This window comes from Pan paniscus, chromosome 8 (genome assembly GCF_029289425.2).
Source record: "Pan paniscus chromosome 8, NHGRI_mPanPan1-v2.0_pri, whole genome shotgun sequence".
Lineage (NCBI taxonomy): Eukaryota > Metazoa > Chordata > Mammalia > Primates > Hominidae > Pan > Pan paniscus.
Genome location: NC_073257.2, coordinates 23,415,094 through 23,439,346, shown reverse-complemented (window position 1 = coordinate 23,439,346; position 24,253 = coordinate 23,415,094). Strand labels below are relative to the sequence as shown.

The 24,253-nt window shown below is 40.6% G+C and overlaps 1 protein-coding gene and 1 long non-coding RNA gene across 12 annotated transcripts in view; one reads left to right on the top strand and one right to left on the bottom strand.

The window, feature by feature from the left end:
* Nucleotides 1–24,253, bottom strand: part of CELF2 (CUGBP Elav-like family member 2) — an 867,789-nt gene that overhangs the window by 425,750 nt on the left and 417,786 nt on the right. The gene's annotated exons all lie outside the window — the stretch shown is intronic.
* LOC134731125 (uncharacterized) lies at nucleotides 1,355–23,644 on the top strand. Its single transcript, XR_010113226.1, has 3 exons — nucleotides 1,355–4,223; nucleotides 8,326–8,400; nucleotides 17,989–23,644. It is a non-coding gene; the product is annotated as an uncharacterized LOC134731125 (long non-coding RNA).

The following is a 24,253-nucleotide window of genomic DNA, read 5'->3' as shown; positions in this document are numbered from 1 at the left end:
AATTCCTGCTCATTGAAAGTCACTCATTTAGACTTTGGCAGTCGCAAATGTAACCAGCTCTTGAAGACAGTCTCAGAGCCTAGAAATGTCACATGAAGTTTCATTTACCAACTTGTACTCCCAGAAATGAAAAGCAAAATCAAAGCAAAAACCGAAAAGATAGACAATGCACATGCGAGACATTTACTTGTGTTTCTTTTTCTTTTCTTTTCTTTTTGTTTTTGAGGCAGAGTCTCACTCTGTAGTCCAGGCTAGAGTGCAGTGGCGCGATCTCGGCTCACTACAACCTCTGCCTCCCAGGTTCCAGCGATTCTCTTGCCTCGGCCTCCCAGGTAGCTAGCTGGGATTACAGAAGCATGCCACCATGCCTGGCTAATTTTTGTATTTTTTAGTATAGACAGGGTTTCACCATGTTGGCCAGGCTGGTCTCGAACTCATGAACGCAAATGATCTGCCCACCTCGGCCTCCCAAAGTGTTGGGATTACAGGCATGAACTACTGCACTGGCCTGTGTTTCTTTAAAGCTTTGTGAACAAAGTGACATCTCTCCAAAACAAACCAACAGAAGTGTATTTTTTTCAAATCATATGCTTGTACAAGTGGGAGAGGATCAGTTTATTAAAGAACTCTGCAGTTAATATTGCTGAATTATTGTGCTCTAAGCTGCACTGCAATTCATACATGGCTTCTTAAGGAAAAACACACCAAAATAATTATTAATCAAAAACAAAAATTTTATATAAGTTCGTTTAAAAGGATGCCTATTTTGCAATAATGCCCAATTTTTCTCTATTAGTTCCCCGGGACATTATATCACTAATAAGTCCTCTTAATTAGAGAAAATCATCTCTACTCTTGATAATTTCTGGATCAAAGAGGGATTTGCAAATACCAGCCTGCATTGTGATGTTTGACTAATGGCCTAATCCATCAACCAACAAGTATTGGTATTGAATTCATTAGCATTTATTCATTTGTTCAACACACATTTCTACACCTCCTACTGTGTGTCCATCTCTACATGCTGGATATTATTAGACAGGAAACTTTATAAACATGAGCCCCCTCTTTCATGAGGCTGTCTGTCTACTGGAGAAGACACAGCCACAAATACTTACACAAATGAATACATAATGATAAGTAATGGTAAGAGATTTTATCCACCTCATTTCACTGATTCCCTTTTGGGGAGGGCAGGAAGGGAGTTTTTGCTGAAACAGATATCAAGGGACTTCATTTGCCTAACAGCCAATGCCAATATTTGTGACTGAGAAAGCAGATAACATGGACAAGAGGAAGAAGATTTTTGTCTTAGAGATGCTCCTTCTCTTTCTGAGAAATGAAAACACAAAAGCCACGGTCTTCAAAGAGGAGTCTGTGTGAGAGCTACCAGGGCAGAAGGAACACGGGAGGTTCTGGTGGAGAGAGAAACCATGGAGAAGAACAAGCAGTTTTGTGACAGCCACAGAAAGACTCCATCCAGAATGAAGTGGTTTGATGGAAAAGATGAAGAGATAAGATACCCTAGCCCCCAGACTTCCGCTGTCTGTGATGAAGTAGGGGCCACATTATTTCCTCCTACCAGGTCCTGTGAAGGTTCTGAGGGACACAAACCATTTCTAAGGACACAGCCTCTCTTGCCTCCCCCAGATACCCTGAAGTGACGAACAGATTTGCTCCCTTTTAGGCAGCAGTGTGGCTGCGGGACCTCAGTGAAAAGGACAGCCCCTCAGAGGACCTCCCTCTCCCTGGGCCTACCTCCAACCTACAGTCAGAACATGGGGCTCCCCTCAGTTAAATGCATTATTTTTCTCTTTAAACAATGCACCAGCGGCCAGGCATGGTGGCTCATGCCTGTAATTCTAGCACTTTGGGAGGCTGAGGCAGGTGGGATCACTGGAGGTCAGGAGTTCGAGACCAGCCTGACCAACATGGCAAAACCCTGTCTCTACTAAAAATACTAAAAAATTAGCCTGGCATGGTGGCACATGCCTGTAGTTCCAGCTACTCGGGAGCTGAGGCAGGAGAATCGGCTGAATCTGGGAGGTGGAAGGTGAAGTGAGCCGAGATGGCGCCACTGCACTCTAGCCTGGGTGACAGGGCAAGACTACATCTCAAAACAAAACAAACAAACAAAAGTACCAGCAATTGTGTCAAAGCTGTCTCTGGCTACAAGGTTGGAAGCTCTGAGCAGCCATTTATGGAAATAGCAAAGAAATAAAGGTTGTTCTGATATGATTTGAAAGAATCTTTTTGTTGTTGTTGTTAATGTCGGTTTTTATTTTTTAATTTTCTGAACAATGGCTATAAACACATAATAAAATGCTTCTTTCTCCTGAAGATAAAGAACCTATTTCCTTTCTCCAACAGTGTATTTATTTATGTTTAAAAATATCCCTTCAGGTCGGGCGCGGTGGCTCATGCCTGTAATCCTAGCACTTTGGGAGGCCAAGGCGGGCAGATCACGAGTTCAGGAGATCGAGACCATCCTGGATAACACAGTGAAACCCCGTCTCTACTAAAAATACAAAAAAATTAGCCCGGCGTGGTGGCAGGCGCCTGTAGTCCCAGCTACTTGGGAGACTGAGGCAGGAGAATGGCGTGAACCTGGGAGGTGGAGCTTGCAGTGAGCCAAGATTGTGCCACTGCACTCCAGCCTCAGCGACAGAGCAAGACTCTGTTTCAAAAAAAAAAAAAAAAAAAAAAAATCCCCTCATACATTCTTTGACAAGGAGCAGGGTAGTGCTATCAGCCCTCATTCCGCAAAGGAGTAAAGTGAGGCTCCCCGAGGGTCAGGAAGCAGCTCAGAGCTGAACATCTCCCCTCTGACTGTACGGGCAGGCCGGGCTGCATCAGTATGGGCAGAAACAGAACTTGATTTGAGTCCTGAGCATAAAGGAGAGAGAGAAAGATGAACATCTTTCCATTCATGAGGCATTTTACCCATTTGAAATAACACTACTCTGAGAGCTTTCTGCAGAAGGGTAGCTCATGCTATTTTAGATCCTCCAAATTTTCCAGGTTGCTTCTTGGACCATGCTGGGCAGATTAAATGTGGTATCCATCATTACCTCTGAAAATGCAAATCTGTGTATTCAATGTATTCAATCATGGTGGGTCATGTCCAAATCTCTCATTTTAACGATCTCCAATATGTCTTTTTTCTGTAGCAATGGGAATTTTGAACCAACCCCAGATGAAATTTACAACCTTCAATACATTCACACATGACAATTACATCTCTATAATCACTAAAAAAAAATAAATAAAATAAAACCAACAGAAATGGAATCAACAGTAAAAGAGCTAAATTATAGATAACAGAATATTCATAAAATGATACCTCATCTCATGAGTGTGGGTGCACTGTCTGCATGCCAGGATTTCTTTAGCCATTGGTGATATTCAGCATATTGCAATTGAGTGCAATTACAGTTAGCTATAATTAAGAACAATTACAGCTTTTATTTCTCTACTTGTTCTTTAAAAGCACATTTGTAATAAAACTTTTTTTAAAAGGTGAAGAATATAATTATACATCCTTATAACGTCTCAAATAATTAGTTTGACTAAAGTTTCTTCTGGAACAATTTTCATTTTAACTGTCAAATCTGCCATTTATAGTCAATGAAACATACTTAAAAAAATTCCATCATTAACCTTTTTCACCCCATATAGCTGTATATGAATTATTGGTACAAATTAAAGGTTTCGGTATTTAAATCTCTAGGGCCTGCTGCAAGCTGTACGAATTTTTTCCCTTCTAGTTATGTGTGTGCATGCATGTGTGTGTGTCTGTGTTTGCGTGTGTGTGTGTGTGTGTGTGTGTCTTTGAACAAAAAGGAAATGCTATATTTGTAGAGTATGTTTTCTTGATCCAGATTTTGGGAAAAGATTTCTTATGTTACAAAGGTATGTTCTCGTGGCTCATGCCTGTAATCCCAGCACTTTGGGAGGCTGAGGGGGGTGGATCACGAGGTCAAGAGATTGAGACCATCCTGGCCAACATGGTGAAACCCCGTCTCTACTAAAAATACGAAAATTAGCTGGGTGTGGTGGCTTGTGCCTGTAATTCCAGCTACTCAGGAGGCTGATGCAGGAGAATTGCTTGAACCTGGGAGGTGGAGGTTGCAGTGAGCCGAGATTGCGCCCCTGCACTACAGCCTGGCGACAGAGTGAGACTCCGTTTCAAAAAAAAAAAGAAAAGAAAAAGAAAAAGAAAGGTATGTTCTGGTATGTTCTCTACTTTGCCTATTACAGAACACTCTCCTCTTTGTTTATTTACTGTATATTTTTATAGCATCAAAACTAAGAACCCCCTGGATTGTGACAGGTCTGCCTCTTAGTTTAGTAATTTACAGAGCACATGGTCAATATCAGCTTAATTAGGACTAGTGAAATGCTACCTTCTCATAATCTAGATTCTGTCTCAATGCTAGTTCATTTCTGCTTGTCTCCTGTGCTAGACTGTAGATTCCATGAGGGCAGCAGCTTGGGTGCTTTTGTAACATCTCCATCACCAACACTTAGGACAGTGAGTGGCTGGCGCAAAGTGCTGGGTAAACTGAACACACCGCATCAGCAAAGATGGCTTTTTTTCAGGTCTTTCCCATTTATGTTGGAGATAATTAAAAATTTTATCACCTGAATGACTTTGAAGATAGAAGAAAATTAGGTAGTACAACTCTGGAAATTAAGAATATTTTCACCACGTATCCTGTTGAATTAGCAGACCTGGGAAATAAATAGTTAGACAGCCTATGCATGTTGGGAATGAGGAGTTGGGACAGATCATCTTTTAAGATCTTTTACAACTTTTATTTTTTTATTTTTATTTTTATTTTTATTGAGACAGAATCTGGCTCTATCGCCCAGGCTGGAGAGCAGTGGCACTGTCTGAGCTCACTGCAACTTTTGCCTCTTGGGTTGAAGCAATTCTCCTGCCTCAGGTGCCCTAATAGCTGGGACTACAGGTGCATGCCACCATGCCCGGCTAAGTATTTTTTTCTTTTTTCTTTTTCTTTTTTTTTCTTTTTTGAGATGGAGCCTTGCTCTGTCGCCCAGGCTGGAGTGCAGTGGCATGATCTTGGCTCACTGCAAGCTCCGCCTCCTGGGTTCACGCCATTCTCTTGCCTCAGCCTCCCAAGTAGCTGGGACTATAGTTGCCCGCCACCACACCTGGCTAATTTTTTTGTATTTTTAGTAGAGACAGGGTTCCACCGTGTTAGCCAGGATGGTCTCGATCTCTGACCTCGTGATCTGCCTGCCTCAGCCTCCCAAAGTGCTGGGATTACAGGCGTGAGCCACCACGCCCAGCCCTTTTTTTTTTTAAGTAGAGATGGGGTTTCGCCATGTTGGGAAGGCTGGTCTCAAACTCCTGGCCTCAAGTGAACCTCCCACCTTGGCCTCCCTAAGTGCTGAGATTAACGGGCGTGAGCCACCATGCCCAGCCTCAAATTTTAGATTACCTAGTAATTTATCAAACTTAGACCAAACTCTAATGGCAATTTAACCTAAGTTTAAAATGGGTATGTGTAATTGTGTGGTGGTGAATAAATAGTATTTCATTCCTAGGAAAGACAATGAGTGACAAAGATACGAATATACTGAAAAATTGCTGTTACTAAAAATACCCTCAATATTCAAAATACTGAAATTACTGGATGTAGTTTATTTTGTAAACTTTACCATTTATTCCATAACAGCCACCAATTATTACGTACTATGTTTTAATCATTTTGCTTAGCACTTCACACATATTCCACAGGTCGACAACACTGTTAGTTATTCATTATCATGTCCATTCTTCAGATGTGGAAACTTGAGGCTCAGAGAAGTCAAATCAGTTTGAACCCAGGCCTGTCCAACTCTAACGTGAACAGTTGAAACAAGCAAACGAAACAAAACACAGCTAATCATGATCAAGAGACATCCAAACAGGATGATAATCTGGGTGGATCCTTATCTAAAGGCCGAAATGAGAGAAACAGGGATCTAAGAAAAAAGTCCCACTCCTCAATTTTACTTATAGATCTTGAAGTGTTTTTCCAACTGCTTCTCAGGAATTGATACTTTCTATGACAAAGGTGTATATATGCACATTAGAAGTTTTGAAAGCAGTTGTGGGGTAAAATGGTATTTATCAAGGGTATGGGGTAAAACTGTATTTCTCAGGAGTATGGGGTTAAAGCTCAGTTTAAACCCTCCCCAAGTGTACCAGAGGCAGGTGCATGGGCATTAATCACAGCGACGTCTGCAACAGAAACAACCTGCATGCCCACGAATAAGGCCATGGCTACGTAAACTGTGCTATGGATGTTGTGTGCAATCTAGGGAGTGGTTAGAAAGAATGAGGTAGACTTCTATATTTTAATATAGAGAGGGTTGGACACAGTGGCTCATGCCTATAATCCCACAGTTTGGGAGGCTGAGGTGGGAGGATGGCTTGAGGCCAGGAGTTCATGACCAGCCCAGGCAACATATTGAGACTCTGTCTTTGCAAAAAATAAAAATAAAAATATTATCAGGCATGGTGACACATGCCGGTAGTCCCAGCTACTTGGGAGGTAGACATGGGAGGATCACTTGAGCCCAGCAGATCCAGGCTTCAGGGAGCTATGATCACACCACTGCACTCTAGCCTGGGTGACAGAAGGAGACCCTGTCTCTAAACAAAAAAAAATTAAAAATGGATAGAATTACAAGGCATGTTGCGTGATAAAAATAATAAGATACAGAATAATATGGTTCAGTTTAAGGATGTTTGTGTTTAAAAATAAAAGACACAGATGAATAAAATATTCCATGGGTACATTTGAGTCTGGACATGGATGGCAACGGTCCTGGAAGGGAACACAGCAGAGTGATCCACAGTGGACTCTGTAGAGAGGAGATGGCAGGTGGCTGGCACAGAGTGCTGGGTGCCTCCTATCCCCGGCACCAGGGATGCCCTTAACTCATCACACCCACAGCCTGGCCAGGTCCAGCCACATCAGTGAGTCGTTTATGCTATGCAGGCATGCATGACCTGGGGATCAGCTGGCCTCCCCAATGACTTCTTGTGGGCCTCCTGTCCTCTAGGGGCACTATAGAAGAGCCCAAGGCCCCTGTGCAGGTGGCTCTGCATCATCCCCAAGCACAGCTGTACTCCAGTATCCCTGACGCCCTTCACTCACCACCAGGAGGAAATGGGGGGTTTAGTACAGGGTGGATACTCATCACTATGGAGGCCCTTCTGAAAACAAGGGCAGTTTATAAAACTCATTTCACTTGGTCAGGTTGGCCTAATAGCATGTAGTTGGATTCCTGAAATATGTACGGAGTCAATTTTTACACATTGACTCATCTTTAGACTCCCTATAGAAGCTTTCTTACTTAAAGTGGCCCTTTCGGACTCTTTTTATAAGAAACGTGATCAATTTCTTCTTTATCTGTTTCATACATTTGTATTTTCATCAATTGGGTTTGCTTATTGGAAAGTTCCATCATTAATAGAATTCTCTACAGTAAGGGGTAAGTAGAAAGGAGGTATGTGTACTAACAAAAACTCAGTCCTAGAAGACAAATGTGGCCTGAGTTGTATGTATAGCCATCTTCGTTTTCATCTGACATCCTGGGAGCAGATAGGTCAGATTTTTCTGGAATTGTGGACTGGTAGAACCCTCATGTCCCACAAATATTGCAGGGACATTATACAAAATAAATGCAAATGGAATAATGTGAGCCAGCATTCCGGTGGAACAGGTCACTTAGCTGATATACACAGTCAGGGCCAGTCTTAGTGAGATTAGGAAATGGTATTGAGGAGCTCCAAAGAAATCTCACTTTCTTCTCACTAACCTGAGCTCCTAGACGAATTCTCTGATAGCTGAAATTTCCCTTCTTTCAAGCTCTCTCCTTTCTTTCTTCCTCTCTTTCCTCTCCTTTCTTCCTCCCTTCTTCTCCTTATCTTCCCTCCCTCCCTCCCTTCCTTCCTCCCGCTTTTCCCTCCCTCCCTCTTCTCCCTCCCTCCCTTCTTCTCTCTCTCTCCTGCCTGTATTCGCTTCCTCTCCTCCCTCCCTTTCTTTGTCTCTCTCCTCTCCATCTTCCCTTCCTCTCCTTCCTTCCTCACTTCCTCTCCTCCCCTCCCCTCCCTCCCTCCTTTCCTGAGCTTTACTAAGGTATAACTGACAGATGATCAACTACACCCACTTAAGGTACAGGATTTCATAAATTTACAGCTGTGAAACTACTGCCATAAACAAAATAATAAATAAACCTAACAACTCCAAAGGTTTCCTTCTGCACCTCTGTAATCCTTTTCTCCCATCCCTTCCCTGTCCCCAGGTAACCACTGATTTGCCTTCCTTCACTCTACGTAAGTTTCCATTTCCTGGAATTGTACATAAATAGAATCCTATGGTATGTATCCACGTTTTTGGCCTGGCGTCTTTTACTCAGCACAATTATTTCAGGATTCACGCATGGTGTTGCCTGTATAAACATCTCATTACCTTTCATTGCTGAGTAGCATTCAATTGTATGAGTAGACCATGGGGCCTATGTGTCGATATTTTTCTTGAGGAACATGTGGGTTGTTTCCATTTTTTTGGCTCTTACAAATAGAGTTGCTATGAACATTCATGTACACATCTTTCTATCAAAACTGTATGATTTCCTTGCTCTTGAGTAAACATCTAGGAGTGGAACAGCTGTATCAAATGGTAGATGTGTATTTAACTTTTTAAGAAACGGCCAAACTGTTTTCTAAAGCAAAGGTGAGACAGTACTATTTTACATTCCTACCAGCAGTGTCTGAGAGTATATGAGAATTCTAGTACTTCTCCTCTCACCGTGACTTGGTATTTTTAATTTTAGCCAATCAAAAATATGGATAGTGGTAGCTCACTGTACATTTAATCTGCATTTTACTAATAACTAATGATGTTGAGAATCTTTCTGTGTGCTTATTTGACATTTGCGTGTCTTCTTTGGTGAAATGCTTATTCAAATCTTTTGCCCAATTACAAAAAATGGGTTGCTTGTTTTCTTATTGTTGAATTGTTGGGGATTCTTTATAGTTGAAAGTATTCTTTATACATTGAAAGTAAAGGCAAAAACCACAATTATTTTTGCACAAACCTAATATGTTCTGGACACAATTTCTTCATTGGATATATAATGTAATAATATTTTCTCCTAGTCTGTGACTTCTTTTTTCATTCTCTTATTGATGTCTCTCAAATAAAATGAGTTTTAAAAAACTTTAGTGAAGTCCAATGTACTAGCTTTTGGATCACGCTTTTAGAGCTGTATTTAGGAACTCTTTGCCTAATCAGTCACAGAAATTTTTCTCCAACGTTTTCTTCTAAATGTTTTATAATGTGAAGCCTTATATTAGGTCTGTGACCATAGTGAGTTAATATTAAAATGATGTAAGGATTAAAGTTTATTTGTATGTGGATGTCTAATTGGTTCAATATCACATGTTGAAAAATTCATTCTTTTCTCACTTCATTGATTTTGCACCTTTGTGGTAAATCAGTTTTCCAGATATGTAAGGTCTCTTTGCTTTATATATGTAGGTTTTCTATTCTGTTGCCTTGATTAATCTATCTCTGTGTCAAGACCACACTGTCCTGATTACTGCAACTTGATAAAACATCGTGAAATCATACACTGTTAGCCTCCCAACTTTGTTCTTCTCTGTCAACGTTATTCGATTATTTTAGGTCCTGTGTCCACATGAATTTTACCAAAAAATTCTACCAAAAAATCCTCTTGGGATGTTGACTGGTATTGCATTAAATATACAGATCCCTTTTGGGGAGAATTCATTTGTTAACACTATTGAGTCTTCTGACCCATAAATTCAGTGTGTCCATTTATTTAGCTCTTCTCTAATTTCTCTCCACAATGTTTTGTGTTTTCAGTGTACAGATTTTCACCTCTTTTGTCAGATTTATCCCCCAGAGCTTAATACTTTTGAAGGAGTAACAGGTACAGTGTACAGAAATACTATTTACTTCCATTTATATATCTTGTACCTTGCCAACTTGTGAAACTTACTTATTAGTTCTAGTAGCTTTTTTATTAAGATTTTATTCAATTTTCTACATCGACAATCATGCTGTCTGCAGAAAGACAGTTTAATTTCTTTCTTTTCAATATAAGTGCCTTTTATGTTGTACTTTTATATTGCATTCTTTCTGACCGCGCTGGCTACAACCTGCAATAGAATGTTGAATGGGAGTGGAGAGGGCAGACTCACTGTCTAGTTCCTGATCTTGAAGAAAAAAGACTCAGTCTTTCCTTATTAAATGCTATAGCAGGAGGGAATTTTCTGCTACTAGATTAAGGAAGTTTCAGGTTGAGAACTTTCCCTTCTATTCCTAGTTTGCTGAGATTTTTTATCAAGAATGAATGTAGAGTTTTGTCAAATCCTTTTCTCCATCTATTGAGATGATTATGTGGTTTTTCTCCTTTAGCTTATTAATGTGATAAATTATATAAATTGATTTTTGAATGTTATACCAACCAGACCCCATATGGCTATGATGAATGTCACTTTCTATAAATTGTTGGATTCAATTTGCTAAAATTTTGTTTACAATTTTACATCTATGTTCACCAGGGATACTGATCTTTAGTTTTCTTTTCTTGTAGCACCTTTGCTTGTGCTAACAGGGTGATGCTTGTCTCATAGAATGAATTGGAAAGCATTCCCTCTTTTTAGTTTTCTGAAAGAGTTTGTGTAGAATTGGTATCATTTCTTTTTTTAAATATTTGGTAGAATTTATCAGTGAAATGCTCTAGTTTGTAGTTTCCTTTGTGAGAAAATTTAAAATTCAGTTTCTTATTAGAAATGGAAAGTCAGGTTATCTATTTCTTGTTTAGTGAATTTTGAAAACTTGTGTCTTACAAGGAATTCATCCATTTCATTTAAGACAGGGGTTGGCTCTTAGTCCATGACATGCTTTGGGTCTGCGTCCCCACCCAAATCTCATGTCAAATTGTAATCCCCAATGCTGGAGGTAGAGCCTGATGGGAGGTGACTGGATCACGGGGGCAGATTTCCCTTTAGTGCTGTTCTCATGATAGTGAGTGAGTTATTGTGAGATTTGGTTCTTTAAAAGTGCGTAGCACCTCCCCACCACCCCTTCCTCCTGCTCTAGCTTCCCCGTCACTTTCCGCCATGATTGTAAGTTTCCTGGGGCCTCCCAAGCTATGCTTCCTGTACAGCCTGCAGAACCATGAGCCAATTAAACCTCTTTTCTTTATAAATTACCCAGTCTCAGGTATTTCTTTATAGCAGTGCGAGAACGGACTAGTACAGTCTGCAAGCTAAGAATGTTTTTACATTTTTAAAGGTTGGGGGAAAAAAACCATGACATAGACAATTTGTGGCCCTCAAAGCCAAAAATACTTACTATCTAGTTCTCTACAGATGAAGCTTGTTCACCCCTGATCTAGGTTGTCAAATCTATTGGCATAAAGTTGTCATAATACCCATGATTATCATTTTAATCCCTGTACAATCTCTAATGATTTCACCTCTTTCATTTTTTATATTCATAAACTGTGCTGTTTTTCCTCACCCACCCCATAAATCTGTTTGGCAATTTTATCAATATTCTCAAAGAATCAGCATTTAGTTTCATCAGTTTTCTTTGTTGGTTTTCTGTTTTCTGTTCCACTTTCACTTTCACTATATCCTTTCTTTCACTTATTTTGTGTTTAATTAGCTCTTCTTTTTGTAGTTTCTTAATGTGGAAGCTGAAGTAATTGATTTGAGACTTTTCTTTGTTTCTAACCATAGAGGTTTAGAGCTAAAAGATCCCCCACAATACTGCTTTAGGGGCATTCTTTGGATGTGCTGTATTTCTTTATCTATTCAGTTAAAATACTTTCTAATGACCATTTGATGTATTTGACCCATTCATTATGCAGAAATGTTTTATTTCAGCTTCAAATATTTGGAGATTTCCTACTGATTTATAATTCAATATTTTTATCATTTACATATTTTATATCACTTGAATATTTTTAAATTCATTGAGACTTATTTTACGGCCCAGGGTATGAACTATTTTGCTAAATGTTCTACGTGCACTTAAAAACAATGAATTCTGTTGTTGGGTATGATGCTTTATAAATGTCATTTAGGTCAGGTTGTTTCAAGGGTTGTTCAAATCTTTTATATCCTTCCTGATTTCCTGTCTACTTATTCTATCAATTATTGATGAGGAATGTTGAAAACTCTGACTATTGTGGATTTGTCTGTTTCTCCTATCAGTGTTTGTTTCATGTATTTTGAAAATATGTTATTAGAGGCACTACAGTTTAGAATTACGACATCTTCTTGATTAGCTGATAAACTGACCATTTTATGATTATCAGATGACCCTCTCTATCCCTGGCAATAGTCTTTGCTCTGAAACTGACTTCGTCTACTACTAATAGAGCCACTCCAGCTTACTTTTGATTTGGGTATTAGTTACTTAGGGCTGATATAAGAAATCTTCAGAAAATAGGTGGCATAAGCAATAGAAATTGATTCTTTCAAATTTCTGGAGGCCAGAAGTCCAAAATCAAGGTATTGGCCTATGCATGCTCCCTCTGAAGAGCATCAGCTCAAAAGGTTCCAAATAGCATCATATAATTCACATAAATTAGGTTTGGTGAGACACTGGGTATGATCCAATCTGGGAAAATTCTTGTCCGTCTGTGGACCTGTGATACTAGAAAACAAGTTATCTGCTTCCAAAATACAATGGTGGGTCAGGCATACAGTAGACTTTCCCATTCCAAAAGGGAGGAAATTGAAGAAATAAAGGGGTTACTGGCCTAAAGTAGGTTTGAAACCCAACAGAGAAGGTTCCATTAGTCTTTAGGGCCAGATAATATTCTTTGTGGCTTGATCCACCCTCTGAGCTCACGAAGACTGAACCAGTCACTGTTTCTGGGCCTACAGAGACCACATTGGCCTCTCATCTATGTCCACTTTTCTGGCCTCTGCCTCTGGAGGTCTTTCTTTTCTTTTTCTAGAAAGGTAGAACATGTCTGTAGTTGAGCAGTTCTATCAGCCTGTTTTCTGCCTGTAGAAGCCTAGAAGTTCAACTGCCTTCTTTCATTTCATTCTGTCTCTGTTCCCTTCAGTACAAGCGGTCAGTGTTTCTGCTGATATAATGCCCTCAGAAAGCTTGTTGCTCTCCTGTGCCTGCCGTGAGATCCATACTATTACACGAGAGGATTCTGAATGGATCCTTCCTGGATGACCCATCTCTATTGCTGGCCTCTGCTGAGATGGTTGCTTGGGTCCATGAGTCACAGGCCTCATCTCTTAGCAAAGGTTTGTCCAGCCACACCCTTGGCCACATTGTCTGGAGCATATTATCTGGATAGGTTGAGAATTTTCCAAATCAAGTACTCATCCTTCTTTGTTTAATAGTTACTCCCTCAATTTTTTTTTCTTTCCTCTCTCATTTTGCCATAAGCAATAAGGAGAAAACAGCCCACATTTTCTACATTTTTCTTGGAAATCTCTTCAGCTAAATTCCCAAGTTTGTTGCTACAATTTCTACTTTCCACCGGACCCTACAAGGCAATTCAGCTACATTTTCTACCTCTTTCTAAAAAGCATCCCCTTTCCTCTCATGCCCGATAACATATTTCTTTTGAGACCTCACCAGAAGCACCTGAAATATTCTAATTTCTACCAACAATCTGTTCATGATGATATAGGTATTCTCTAAAATGATAGATGCTTTCTCTGCCATGGTCTTCACTTCTTACTGAGCCTTCACCAGAAACATCTTTAGTGCCTGTATTTCTACCAATAATCTCTTCAAGGAATTCCAGGCTTTTTTCTGTCATGGTGCCTCAAAATTCTTCCAGCCTTTACCCATGACCCAATTCCACAGCCACTTCCACATTATTAGGTATTTGCACAATAGCACCCCATTGCCCAGTACCAAAATCAACGTTAGTTTCCTAAGACCATCATTACTAATTACAGATGGTCCCAGTCTTACAGTGGTTCAACTTACAATTGTTCAACTTCAGAATGGGTTAATCAGGATGGAACCCTGTCCTAAGTCAATGGGCATCTGTACCAGAAACAAGGTGCCTTCAAACAACAGAAATTTATTCTGCACAATTCTAGAAGCTAGAAGTTTGAGACCGAAGTGCTGGCAGGGTCATCCTCTGGTCTGAAGATTCCAGGGAGTAACATCTTGTCTCTTCCTACCTTCTGATGTTTGCTGAGAACCCGTGGCATTCCTTGGATGGCAGCTGCATCTCTAGAGTCTCCGCCTCTGTTGTCACCTGTCCTTTTCTGTGTGTTGTCTGTGCCTCTGTGTCTCCTCTTTTCTTCTTATAAGAATACTGGCCATATTGGATTTAGGGCCCACCCTAATCTAGTGTGACCCCGTCTTAACTAATTATATCTCCAAAGACCCTATTTCCAAATAAGGTCATATTCGAGATTCTGGGTAGACATGAATTCTTCACAGACACTATTCAACCCAGTATGGTGTATCTTTTTTTATCCTTTCCTTTTTAACCTGTTTATATTTTTATATTGACAGTGCATTTCTTGCAAGCAGCATATAATTGGATCTTGCTCAATTAATGGCTTATAACCTCCATTGTGGAGGCAAGACCCTTCTATGTGCTATACCCACCGCCCTGTGGATCTTGAGGTGTTCCTGTCTGGCTGATGGGAATGGGCACTCTTTTCAGCCCTGTGTGACTACCAGTCACTATGACCTTTAATCTTTTCAAGTGGTTATCTCCCCAGCTTCCAGTAGTTTCTTTACATGCATACATCAATCAGTACTAAGCTAAGTACTAAAGGGGGACTTTCTACAGATCTCTGAAGTTTTCACACTACATAGCTCTCAGCTCTCTAGTACTCTCCTGTGAATTCTAGCCACCTTAGTCTTCTTGGACTCTCAGCTTTGTTTCCTCAAATAAGAGAGTCTACCAGCCTCCTTCTTCCCCTTCCAAATACCTCAAGCCATGGCCTGGAAACTCTCTCAAAGCAGTAAGCTTGGGGAGCTTAGAGTTCATCCCATTTGTTTCCCATCGCTGAAAGATCACTGCCCTTCATTGTCTGTCTTCCAGTGCCTTGCAAACTATTTTTTTTCCAGAAGTATGATTTATTAATATATGTTAAAAATGTATTTAATATATTTTGCCCCTGTTTTTGGTTTTTCATCAGACAGGAGAATAAATTTAGTCCATGATACTCCATCTGGGTCAGAAGCAGATATCCTGCAGTTGTATTTTTGGGGACTGGAAAATAAATTGTGAAATTGAAATTTTCTTGAACTGGAAAAGGTTTGTCCAGCCACACCCTTGGCCACATTGTCTGGAGCATATTATCTGAATAGGCTGAAAATTTTTCAAATCAACTACTGGTCCTTCTTTGTTTCATAGTTCTTCCACATTTTTTCTGTTTCTGCTTTCATTTTGCTATAAGGAACAAGGTGAAAACGGCCATACTTTCTACATTTTTCTTGGAAATCTCTTCAGCTAGATTCTCAAGTTTGTTGCTCACAATTTCTACTTTCCACCAAACTCTAGAATGCAATTAAGCTACATTTTCTGCTCAATTTCAGGTAAGGTAAAAAATGTATAGGGTGGATAATACTGTCAAATTCACATCAAGATGGTGAATATTTCTTACTTGGGAAAATATCTTTATGGGGTAAGTCCATAAAGGACATCAGGAGGCAGCTGGGCTCAGGGGTTTGATCTCCTGGGTTCAAATCTTGGTACTCTAACGTATCAATCAGCTGTGCGACTTCAGCCAGGTTATGTCACCTTTGCACCTCAGTATCTCGTCTGCGAAATTCAGATAAAGCTGGACTCTTGTAAGGGTTTAATGTGATATCACTCAGTACAGTGCCAGGCATATAGTAGCTAGCACATTTGATTCTCAATGAATACGGACTCATATTATTATGAGTTTCACTTCATAATATTACCTGGAGACTACAAGTGGAACAATGTAAGAGAAATTATTTGCAAACACAGCACTGGGATTTTTAAATGGACGGACATTTTCCAGTTTATAAACAGAGTATGAAACCATAGTAGATATCCGGTGTGCCCATCAACAGAGTGAATTCACCATAAGGTAGAAATCTACTGCCCTGCACTCTAAGTTTGTGAATAGGATTAGCACCATTTATAAATATGATGCCTGACAGGCTTCCTGTGCTCAATTCATTTTTTTTTTCTTTCAAGTGGCACATTTTATAGTCAATCATAGTAGATCCCTCTTTCTAGTTAATTGTACATTTGCTAAGTTTGGACAAACTTTTATTATCAACTGCCTAAAATTCCGTCCTACTGGTGTGATTGAAACCAGGGCCTGGGACGTCTGTGTGCTAAAGGAACTTTCACATTATCTTTTCAACTTTGCCATATATCTGTGGCTTTGATAAAATGGATCCACTTCAGAACAATGCCAGACAAATCAAGTTACTCAGAATCTCATGATGTGGTCAGGCTACTTACAATATCAAAGCTTAGTCATTTTAGACATTACATTAAATCCATCAAGTTGGTGCCCTTGAGCTGGTGAGAGGATTCATCATCGGAAATCAAGCAACATGTTACCAGCTCTCAGACCCCAATTTTATTCTATTTGGCTCTTTATAATCCATTTTAAAGTTCATATTATACCTCCTCTCTGCACTTCAAGTGTTGGCCTCTTGCCCAAAGTGGTAAACTTCTGAGATTACTTCCAATTCTTTTTTTGCCCAAAATGAAAAATCTATCATTTGGCCTTTTTTTTTTTTTTCCTGTCCCATAAGAATCAGGTTAAAAACTTTTTTTGTTGCTAAAATTGTCTGTAAGCTTCTGACTCACATTCATTTCTGTTATGGTTAACATAGTCATTCTGCTCCAAGAACGCTCTCTGATTCCAGAAACCATGAAGAGCTCCTAGCACTTGCCTTCTGATATGGTTTGGATCTGTGTCCCCACCCAAATCTCATGTTCAATTGTAATCCCCAGTGTTGGAGGCAGGGCCTAGTGGGAGGTGATTAGATCATGGGGGGAGGTTTCTCATGAACAGTTTAGCACCATCCCCTTGGTGCTGTTCTTGAGATAGTGAGTGAGCTCTCACGAGATCTGATTGTTTAAAAGTGTATAGCACCTCCCTCGTCTGTCTCTTGCTCCTGCTCCCACCTTGTGAGGTGTCCCACTCCCTTTTTGCCTTCTGCCGTGATTGGAAGCTTCCTGAGGTCTCCTTGGAAGCAGAAGCCACTATGTTTCCCATACAGCCTGCAGAACCATGAGCCAATTAAACCACTTTTCTTTATAAATTACCCCGTCTCAGGTATTTCTCTACAGCAATGTGAGAATGGATGAATACACCTTCCTAGACTGGGTTTGCTCTGGGAACCCTCTACAGTAGACGAAGCCATAGTTTTAGGTCCTGCAGCCCCACACAAGTCCACAGTGGTGACTTGTAAATCTTGCCTCCTACTCCTGCCTGACTCCTGGGTTTAAGCTGTTGATCTCATGAGAGTTGATCTCATGAGAGTTGATCTGGAAACAACTTGGATGGCAAAGGAACTGTTGGAGGCCTCATGTATCATGGCACTTCGATAATCTTAGGGCTCAAATAATTAAGCTCTTTCTCTATGTGTAATTACAGTCAAGCTGTTCAGGAACTTGCTGTGTGGCCTTGACTGAGTAATCCACCCTCTCTTGTGTCTCTGTGTGAAATGCCCTGCCTCTGCAAAAGAAGAATTTTATTGACTGCCCTCATTGGGATTTGGGCTGGATTAATTTGTTGCTGTACTTTAAAGGGCAGTTAATTCCAATTCTTGCTTCAAAGCAAAGTGTTAGAATGTTCTGCTCTAATGTTATCCAGGGTGTCCACAAGGAACCAGTGTTAAGAAGCATACAATAAGAGAAAACAACCATAAGAAAAGAAGGATGACAAAAAAATGATATCAACATTTTCCTCTTTCTTTGTTTGACTTTCAGGTCCCGTCACCTCTACCTGAATGTAAGGAATAACCAGGCTCCATCCTCCTTGACAAACATATTTTCCTGTGTTAGCTTTACACAATAACAAGAAAAATCATCTCTGTGTGCTTTATCTCCTCTATGTCAATACCCAATGCCTTCCTCCATGGTAGATTTACAAAACGTAGGAGCAAGGCTGGCAGTTTTCCAGTGAATTGGAACAACATGTAGAGCCTGGCAGTAGATCTGGGGAATGACACATTGTCCAAGTTCACTGCATGTCCCAGATAGTCCAAATCACAATGGGAACTTATTTTCCATTCCTACAGAAGGCAAATAACAACAATGAAAGCTCCACTAATGAGAATGAATGTGGAATGGGACATTTTGATAAACGGAGATTTCTATTTCTAGACTTTGTGGTTGAAACTCTTAAGTGTGAAGCAATTCACTGTGAGTCGGCTCAGTCTACAGGAACAAAAAAGGGTGCCTTCCATTTGTGGATGGAGGGGATCTGAAGAGTCTCATGCTGAACATGAGTGTGTGCTCCAGGTCAGGCCAAGGAGATGAGGAGCTCTGGGGAATTAGGTAGAAAGACCAGCCACAGGGTAGAGTACTGGAACCTGGGCCCAGGTGGGTGAGTGACCTTGGCCAAGTAACTGGACATCTCTAGTCTCTAGGGAAGCTTCCTGCCTAAACCTGATTGTGACCCTGAAAATAGTCTAGAAGCTGTTTGGGTTTTTAGCAAATCTATGCTTACCCCTATGCTTCTTTTCTTACTTATGTCTTGCTTTCTTAATTATTTCTTGCTCTCAAAAGTGGAGTTCAAGAAAGCAACCTGAAACAAGAGTTTCTATTTATTTGGGCTCTAATTAAATAAAGGTTTTTTTGCATATCATTGTTTGTGCTACTTGATGAATGTCTATGTCTTGAAATAATAGAAAATCATTAAGGCAAACATATTTTAAAGAATAAGCCTTGCAAGCAGTGCTGCTCAAGAGTGAATGGTTGTCAGACCTTAGATTTTTCTAGCACTCAGTATATACTGTGCTATTTGCTCCTCCCAATGATCCTGCGAGGATTGACGGCCCAATTTAACAACACTTTACAGATGAGACAACAGACTTAGAGTGATTAACAGACTCTTCCAAGATCACAGAGGTGATAAGTGACAGAATTGAGACCAGAAGCCAGAGGTGATCTGACCTTGAGGCCTGTAGCTCTGTAAATCCATCCAGTCTGCCCGTGCAGCTAATAAACAGCGAAGCAGCCGCATCGAGTCATGGAATGAACCGAGGCCTGAAGTGAAGTCTGGGTTGAAGTCCAGCTCTGCCTCTTAAAAGCTCATGTCTGAGTCATGTCAGCATCTGAGCAGCTGTTTGTTCATTTGAAAAATGAGAAATATGACACATACCTCTCAGGGTTGTTGCAAGGATGAAATTACAAGCTCTAACGTTTGTAAGTATCTAGTATTGCATCTGGCACAGAGAAGACATTCAGTAAAAGGTGCTGCTGCTGCTGATGACAATAATGATGATGATGAAAGAGAAATCTTTGGGATTTTGTCATGTGCAATATTAAGAGCTATTCTTTCAACTTTGTCTTAGAGGAGGCAACAGCATTTCTTCCATGGAGTTTGCCTATCAGGCTAAGTTAGTGTTGCTTGCTCCCCAGATGCCCTTATTTGGCTAAGGATTTATGTGAGAGAGAGTGAACAGCAGTCTATTCCCAGTTGCTTACATTAATGTATGGGAAGGCAGTACAAATAATCCTAAACAGATAATCCAAAAATTACTTACATTTGTTCTTAGCTGGAGTCTATATGTCTAATCATCTGGAAATAACTTTAAACATATGAAAAAAATTACACTGAATATTCAGCTTCCCTACTACGCTGGGTTTTTTTTTTTTTGTTGTTGTTGTTGTTTGTTTTTTTTGAGATGAAGTCTTGCTCTTGTCGCCCAGGCTGGAGTGCAATGCTGCAGTCTCGGCTCACTGCAACCTCCACCTCCCAGGTTCAAGTGATTCTCCTGCCTCAGCCTCCCGAGTAGCTGGAATTATAGGCACCTGCCACCACGCCCAGCTAATTTTTGTATTTTTAGTAGAAAAGGGGTTTTACCATGTTGGTCAGGCTGGTCTTGAACTCCTCACCTCAGGTGATCCTCCCGCTTTGGCCTCCCAAAGTGCTGGGATTACAGGCATGAGCCACAGCACCCAGCCTATGCTGGTCTCTTTAATCACTTTCCTGTCTCTTCTCTGTTGTGGAAATGGAAGAAACACTTTGCGCACGGATGTGGAGAACAACTAAAACCAGCTTCACCTCTCAGCAAAAGTGCTACCTTTCAAGGCGGAGAGGTGCTTAGTGCTTCAAACGAAGTTTACTTTCAACAAATGAGCAAATCCTAAACAACCCTAAATTTCATCCATGTCCATCAGACTGTGGGGAAAATCAGTAAAATTATCAAGTAATCATTTCAATAATTGTAATAATGCACGACTGAATTTTATACTATGCTTTGTAGTTGACAAAGCATTTTTTTGCCATGACATTTTGTAAGGTGGTCTAGACCAGCAGCTGGTGAGGGGCGGGGGGGCGGGGCATGCATTCCCACGTCCTTAATTCTCACTCTGTGGGCCTTCCTTTCTACTTTACTGTCCATGATGTAGACAATTCACCCTTGAGCGATCCATGCCTAGATATAAAGTTATATGGAAATACCCCTGATTCCAGAAAGCTGGTCAATACCTGTATAGATCATCTTCAAACCTGATATATCATTATTCTCCTTCTCTTTGGCTGTTCATTTTACTGTTGTTTTGAACTAAAGAGAAAAAAGTCATGAGAACTCATCATATCTATATGCCACTAAAATTCTATCAGTTGCAGTTTAGGGGAAAAAAACCCCTCCTCATTGTGACCCTGACCCCATCGTTTCCATCTCAGGAAACTGTATACTTTTGATTTTAGCATAGAAGATGAGATGAATGTTGATCCACATCAGTATAGGACTCTCCTAGTGTAAATGCCCCACATTTATCATGCACAGGAAAGACTGTACACTCTTCCAGGAAGAAAAATGGTCCCCGAAAATTCCACATGGGCTACTGACTTTTCTTAGAATCAGAACCAGGGTTTAAGTTGTGCTACTTTGGAAGACTCTCCTATTCAATACTCTTGTGTTATGCTCCCCTCCTAGGGCTGGGGCCGGAGGAAGGATACATTATGTTTTCTTGACCAGCAGGTATATGCTTGCAGGTGGCAGAACTAAGTTCTTAATATCAGTGCCCATGCCAGGCTAGATCTGCACATTTGCTCATGAGTTTTATTAGAAAGCAAAAGTCAGACTGACATGGGTCAGAGACGGCTGGAGGTCTTTTGAGAGAAGACATATCACCTGAATCTTGCATGTTTCTGATGATCAGACATTCTCCAGTTCTGATAGAGTATGTGCAAAGCCTCTGATTTTAATGAAGAAACTACTCACAATAATATATACTTGCTCAGGGACAGCAAAAAATTTTCTTTTAAAAGGTATTACGTGCAGTGATAAACATCAGCCTATTTATCACTGTTTTGTATCATGCTGCCTAGAAAAGAAAAACCTCAGAGCCCCATAAGTGGAGTACAGTATATGATTTATTTGAAACTTCATTACATGTAGATTAACCCCTGCGAAATGGCTCCATCACATGGCATTACCGGGAAGAGGTGCAAACAACAAGAAAGCAAATCCATGGATTTCAGAGTGAAAATCCCTTAGGCTTAGTTTCTTCTCTGTTGGATCTACCCACATGAACATTTTATATTAGAGGATTTTAAGTTTCACAACCTCTTTCTGCTTTCTTCATCACAGAAGGTTTTACATTAAGAGTTTTGCATTTCTGACAAGAGAAGAAATAAAAGGAGGGTGATGGGGTGTGCCTTTGACTGATTGGTGTCCCTTCTCTGGGCACAAATTCATTCAATTATTTAATAAGCACTAAGAGTCTATGATTTGCTTGGGTAGGGCAGGAAGACAAAGATAAGAGTGGCATGGTCCCCACTCCAAGAAGCCTATGATCTACTGGGAGAGACAGACCATGTTATATTTAAATAACGAATCGGTTATGAAAGATATATGTCCAACTTGCTGAAAGGTTTCAGAAAAGAAGTTACTCACTAATTTTGGCGAGAGATGGTAATAACTGTTTGTTCTGGGTCTTGAAGGGCAAGCCCGAGGTTACTAGAAGAAAAAGAGTGTTTGAGGCAGAGAGAACAGATCAGGGGAAGGCATGGAGGTATGAAAACACTGCTCAAGCCTGGGGCATGCAGACTTTCCAAGAAGGCTTCAGCCCTAGGCTCACGGAACACAGAGAATAGTTGCTGAATGAGGCTGGACAAGGTATGTCTTGGTTTTTTCGTTACCCACAAAAAAACCTTTTATGTAAAACAAAGTCTCTGTTTTCCATTTGTTAGTCTCAGAAAGATCCAAATTCACTGATCTAACTGGTCCTTGTAATTCAATACTGCACGATAATCACATGGCCATTTTTAGCTATGATTGAAGTTATGGTGTGAGATGAAACTGTTCCCCCAACTCATCCCCCAAGAGAATTCAGTCTACAGGGGTGCCTGTGCCTGTGCCATGCTCTTCCCACCCTGCGTGCACGATTAAATTTCCTTCAGAATGTGTCCAGTAAGCAAGTCTTGCCTAGAAGGAATGTCTACGTTCTTTCTGCTCCCATCTAACCCAAGGTGATTTTTCACCATTTACATCTCTTGTCCTTTAGAAATTCAGTAATGTAAATCATTTGCTATGTCATCCATAAATCTTGTGCACATGTACATCTTGACATCCTAAACCATCCCCCACATACAGTTAGTGCATCAAAAGTCTACACAGGCTGGGTGCGGTGGCTCACGCCTGTAATCCCAGCACTTTAAAAGGCCAAGGCGGCCAGATCACTTGAGGTCAGGGGTTTGAGCCCAGCCTGGCCAACATGGTGAAACCCCGTCTCTACTAAAAATACAAAAAATTAGCCACGTGTGGTGGCGTATGCCAGTAATTCCAGCTACTCAGGAGGTTGAGGCAGGAGAATCGCTTGAACTTGGGAGGTGGAGGTTGCAGTGAGCCGAGACTGTGGCATTGCACTCCAGCCTGGCGACAGAGCGAGACTTTGTCTCCAAAAAAAAAAAAAAAAAGTCTACACAGAACAATTGCATTTTCCTCTTTCCTCTGAAAAGTTTCCCAGACAATTTTAAATGTTTTGTTTCAGTGTTCCACCAGAAGCTTTGATGTATGAACTTCTAAGAAAAAAAGGACTAGAAAAATTTTTTCCAAGTGTGCATAATATTCTAAAAGTGGTTACAAAAAAATAGACCAACAGCCAAACAGATAATCTCTATCATGCAAACATGGGTTTTGGTACTATTAGTATTTGTTTTTCCCACTCAACAGAAGCAAAATCAATTGGACAAGCGGCCTAGTCAATTCAATTGAACTTTGCAAACTACCACCCTGTCATAATAATATGCACTGAAACGCCTGCCTGAACTGCTTACATAACACGGCTCTTATCACATGAGATTTATCAGCAGCCGCATTTTTCTTAGTAGGCTGGAGCCCAGTGAAGTCAATGGTGAAAGAGTCCTATTAATCACAGTTGAACTTCACGTGCTATCTGTGATACCTTGTAAAAAGGAAGGTGATAAAAAAGATGCATAGTGACACTGACTGTCAGAAATGCTTACGGGATGATGTGCCTGTATCTGATGGCTTTGCAAGTTGGATTGGCAGTCTACATTCTACAAGTGGAGCTTAGGAAAAAAAAAAAGAGTAACAATGCTACGAATCTGGGAAGGAATAGCTCTAGGCTTCTGCCAGTCCCCGGTTATTTTAGACCTGGCGACAGGGAGTTAATGCATGAGAGACTGCCAAGGCAGCCATTTGAAACTGCAAATTCAGGAAGCTGTGACACCCAGGCAAAAATCTGTCTCCCTCTCCCACCCCACACCCCAAACCTCAGCTCATCTAGAAATGCAAGTTCTGTGACTGTCCCTTGCTTGGCATACCACAAACAGCTTATAAATAATGTCAGCCCCTCGCTCATTAATTCTGTTTTTTGTTTTTTTCTGAGACAGGGTCTCACTCTGTCATCCAGGCTGGAGTACAGTGGTGCGATCACAGCTCACTGCCGCCTTGACCTCCTAGGCTCAAGAAATCTTCTCACCTCAGCTTCCCAGGTAGCTGGGACCACGGGCATGCACCCACATGCTGGGCTAATTTTTTATTTTTTGCGGAGA